Source organism: Camellia sinensis, chromosome 12 (genome assembly GCF_055761805.1).
Source record: "Camellia sinensis isolate YWXY chromosome 12, ASM5576180v1, whole genome shotgun sequence".
NCBI lineage: Eukaryota > Viridiplantae > Streptophyta > Magnoliopsida > Ericales > Theaceae > Camellia > Camellia sinensis.
The window spans coordinates 161768555-161774121 of NC_138972.1; positions in this window are offsets into that span (position 1 = coordinate 161768555).

Here is a 5567-nt window from a genome sequence, read left to right on the forward strand (position 1 = left end):
CTGAGTGTGAAGCAGGCAGGGCAGCGGGTTTTTGGAGATAGATCTGAATAAGGGTGGGTGCTTGGGCGGGAAAGCTGAAATTTGTAGTTGCAGAGATCTGGCGTGAAATTACTGAAACATCCTCCGGATATAGGCTCATTTTTTAGCCTACTTCCCTCTCTCATAAAAAAAAATAATAATAATAATAATCACTATGCTTGGTTATCATTTTTTAAAAATACTTTTCAGAAAATTCTAATTTTTTATTTTTCGTTTTTTTTTATTTTTACTGAATTTTTTTAATATTTTAAGCAATTTTTAAAATTTTTAGACATACCTAACATAAATATACTTAAAAAGTAAAAAAAAAAACTTTTTAAAAATTCACTAAATACCAAAAATACAAAAAAAAATAAGAGAATTCAGAACATTTTTTATATTTTTATGTATTTATTAATTTTTAAAAATATTTTTTCACAAATTTTTTACTTTTTAGATACATTTAAGTAAGGTGCATCTAAAAAAATTTTAAAAAATTAAAATTTTAAAAATATTTACTAAAAATAAAAAAACACAAAAATTTAAAAACTTAATTTTTAAAAAACTTAATTCAAAAAACTCAAATAAATACACTGAATAATAATAATTTTAATTATCTTTTTAAACGACAATGCTACGTAGCTCAAATTTTGTGGCTCAAAAGTGGCTCAAATGGCCAAAACGACGTCGTTTTGAGTACAGAACAACATAAAAATGGCCAAAACGACGTCGTTTTGGCCATTTGAGCCACTTTTGAGCCACAAAATTTGAGCTACGAGACATTTTCCCTTCTTAAAACACTCCATACTATAGCAAGTTACGAAACTACCAGCAAACTGGGTGAGTCTTGAAAAGTTATGTTGGGTTTGATTTTGTTTTAGAATTATAATTTCAGAGAAGAGTTGTGTTTTGAATTATGAGTTTAATTTTAAAAAGTTAAAAATATATTTGATTATGTTTGGTTTGATTTTTGGAGAGATAGTTTTTAAAAATTGTTTTGGGGAGAGAATTTAGAAATTTTTTTAGTTTGTTTGGTTGTGTATTTTGAAAGTAATTTTGGAGTTTGGGAGTTTGGAATGATTTGATATTTTGTTATACTTGAATAGATATGTGTGGGAGAAAAAGTGATTGAGAATGAAAGAAGAGAGAGAAAAAGTGATTGATTGATAGGTAAGAGAGAGAAATTGATTTTGAAAATTGTTTTGAAAAATTTACAAACCAAACAAATTTTTTAGAAATTTTTTCCCAAAATCACTCTACAAATTCAAACCAAACATACCCAAGTTTTGAAAATAGTTTTTGAATAATTTGTAATTTTTTTTATTGATTGATGTATAGAATGTGAAAGAAAATAAGAGATGATAGATGAGAGAAAAAAAGTGATTGATTGATTGATTAATAATAATAGAAAAAAAGAAGAGAGAAGAGTTTTGAAAATAATTTTAAGTTGTATTTTAAAAACATGTTTAATTAATATGTTTCATCCAAATCATGATTTAAAATCAAATTCAATATTTAAAAAGTAAACCAAAAACGCTACTTATGATTTTAAAAGGGAGTAGCTTGCCTTCAGTCCTAGATCGGACTGGAGAGTGTTGTTGGGCCTGTAAGGGCCAACTATAGGTCTCATTTTAATAATCTGAACTGTTTAATACGTAGAACTAGTCGAGTACTTTATGATTGTAAAAAAAATCACGTTAATTAGATATCGATAGTTATCTCATCGAATCAGTTTTGTGTCAACCGTTAATTTGTTCATCATTTATTTTTTTATACAAAACTGATTTGATCACATAGCTATCGATATCCGATCAACGCGATTGTTTATAAATATATAGTACTCAATGAGTTTTACGTATTGAACAGTTCGAATTATTAAAACGGGACTCGTGATGAATCTCATTGACCTACCAGCACTCTCTAATTCAATCTAAAACTAGAGGGAAGCTACTCCCATTTTAAAATATTACCCCACACAATTTAGGGTTGAATATTTGTCTATTTGTCTTTAAAGTAGTGAGGTCACTGTTTTAATTAATCAAACTTAAATTGAAGCATCACATAGATTTACCAAGGGTAAAATATAATTGAATTGTTTGATTTGGTTTTTTAAGATTCATTTTTCAAAAAATTAAAATTTTTTATTTTTCATATTTTTAAAATTTTTACTGAATTTTTTTAATATTTTAAGCAATTTTTATTTTTATTTTTAAATACACCTAATATAAATATACTTAAAAAGTATAATATTTGTGATTTTTTTTTAAAAAAATCACTAAATAGCAAAAATACAAAAAAAAATACAAGAATTTAGTACATTTTTCGTATTTATTAATTTTTTAAAATATTTTCTTATAAATATTTTACTTTTAGATACATCTAAGTAATATGTATCTAAAAAAGAAAAAAAATGAAAATTTTAAAAATATTCACTAAAAATAAAAATAAGAATACAAAAAAAAACTCAATTTTTAAAAAATTAAATTCAAAAAATTAAAATCAAACACAGTAAACAAAACTTGAAAAATAGTCATTGGAGCGTACACATGCGATATGCATTTTTGTCGTATATATTTTTGTGTTTTATATTATTGATTCTTTATGTTACATGTTATGCATTTTTTATGATACATATTATATCTTTTTGTAATAGATTATATATTTTTTATATAAATAGTTTCTAATCACAAAATGTGCATCATTAATATAAAAATATATAATATTATCAAAATATATATATATAATTTTATTTTTAAACTATAAATTATTGTAACTCTATAAAAATTATGTAATATATGTCATAAAAATAATAAGTGCATTGAAGGATAAAAATTATGTAATATATATCATAAAAATAATAAGTGCATTGAAGGAAAAAAATGTAGTCATCGTCAAATGAATTTAAAATACAATTAAAACATTTTTCTCTTTAGATGCGATGACTAAAATAGTTAGCCATTGAGTAATTTTTGTCACAGATTCATATGTTCATACGTTGTTTTGATAATAAGTTGAAATCATTAAAAGGTCACTATAAAAAGGTTACTTATTTTATTTATTTTTTTATACGCCTTTTCGTAAAAAATAATATTATACGAACAAAAAAGTACATGAGAAACACTATGGTGGACATGCACTTTATAACTAAAAAAAAAATTACATAATTTTAATTTTCTAGTCATAACTCAAAAAAAAAAAAAATTTCATAATCAAACACAACATAAAGTATAACTAAAGAATTTATGAGTCATAATTAAAATAATATCATAACTAAATAAGAAAATTGATTATAATTAAAAAAAAAATGGCATAACTAGAAGTACATATGGTATACCATTTCTAAAGAGGTGTATAGTAAAATTTCTCAAAATACATACATAATTTTCATACATAATGATGTAATTCATTGTTGATCTTTCACTTCAAAACAAAATATCATTGAAGATGAATTTATTTACAATAATGATATTGCCACATCATTTTTATCACCAAAAAAAAAAATTCATGAATTTTATGAAAGAATCCAATTTTCCTTTGGTAAAAAATTACCGATTCAAATAGGACAACTAATTCTTAAAACAATTCTAAGTCACTAATAGTTATATAGAATATAATAAAAATATGGGCGAATTATACTAACAGTCCCTATAGTTTGAGATTTCACTACAAGAAATAACACATTTGCCAACAAAAAAATTGGTCGCTAAAAGCCCATTTTTAGTTGGCAAAAGTTATCCGCGACCAATTTTTTTGGTCGCTGCTTAGGTCGCCAATTGAGGGTCGGCAAAAGTAATTCGCGACTAAAATTTTTGTTGGTCGGGAAAAATTAGATTTGCCGATTAAATTTTTAGTCGCTAAATATATAATTACTGCGACTAATCCATTTTGTCGCTAAAACACTTTGGTCGCGAAAAGTGATATTTTCCCAACCAAATTTCTTAGTTGCTAATTGTCACATTCCACGACCAAACAAATTAGTCGCCAAAAGTCGAGAAATCGCCGACTAACAATTTAGTCGCCAAAAGGTAAGGAATTGTCGACCAATGATTTTAGTCGCAAAAGTGTAGAATTTGCCGACCAATTTTTTAGTTGCGAAATCTTTTTTTTATTTTATTTCTAGAACAATCAATTTTTGTTTATAAACATTCAATCCAATATCGAACAAAATTCATTCAACCCAACCAAAATTAATTTTTAAATAAAAAACTTAGAAACAATAATTAACAAATTTCCTTTCTTGTAACTTCACTAAATCATCAAACAATAATTGAATTCCATTTAAAATAAAGATGAGTCATATTCATTTTCCAATTTTGCAACTCAATACAAAAAAATAAAAATAAAAATAAAAATTGCTAAACAAAGCATTACACTTCATCAAGCACTGTCACAAGAATTAGTCACTAATTCGACATATCCCAAACATCAAACGCAACCTAAATAGTCACTAATTCCTCGGTCTTGCATACTTTTCATTGAAGAAGTCTGCCACTAGACTAGGACTATATTCTCTCTTTTGTTACCTGCACAACTTTCTCATGTAAGAAACAAATCTCTAAATTTGAGATCTGGAAACTTCTCATACCATATGCATATCCCTGGCTGCAAAAATAAAGAGGTCCACTTGGATCACATATGACTGCATAAAGTTTTCTGTATAAGCATAGAACAAATAATCTTAATTCAAATTATAAAGTTTGCGGATGGAAAAAATAATTAAAAAATAACCAAAAAGAAATCATGGTTCATACATGATGATACAGTTCGTTCCAATGAACCGGGTCGAACTGATCCACGCTCCTCACGCCTATGTCCGAATGACCAAGACCACCGGAAGACCTGCACACGAGTTCAACGGGGAACGGGGAGTCCTCCAGCGAACCCTCCGATGAGCAAGTTAGAAAGAGAAGTGGAGTATATAACGAGATTAGAGATAGAAAGCTTAACCCTCTTCTTGTCTTCAACGTCTGCTTATATCCTCTGGTAATCATTTCGTTGTCCCTTCCGATCTGTCACCTTGGCCGAAAGTCTATGTTGTAGCTTACCTTATTTAGGGTGAGGGCGTGCTGTCTTGACGGAGAGGGGTTATCGCAATAAATGCTGTAAGGGGCCTCATTAATAGTGATGTGGCGTAGCAATAACTTTGCAGATCTTTGTCTGCTGATGTGGCTTGCCCTTCTCTTGCCATGTGTCTTGATGCCATTGGTTCTTATTGCTATGTGGTGCTTCAGCGGTACTGGGCTTCATTAATTGGATTATGTATTGGGCCCTAAGTGGTGGGTTTGGGTTGTTCATAGTGGGCTGTAGCATTTATAGGTCTACCCATGTCAGTAGTCCCCCATTCCCATGTGCAGCTTTAGTCCAACGAGGGGAATAATGAAGAAAAATAGGGTTGTTAGAGACCGGTAGGATGAAGGCCGACCAATAGGAGTGACCGAGTGGATGAAATAACCATGAGGAGGGCCAGCCACGAAGGGTGGCCGAGTAGAGGGACCGACCATGAGGAGGGCCGACCGCGGATGGTCGGTGAGTGGAGGGACTGACCACGA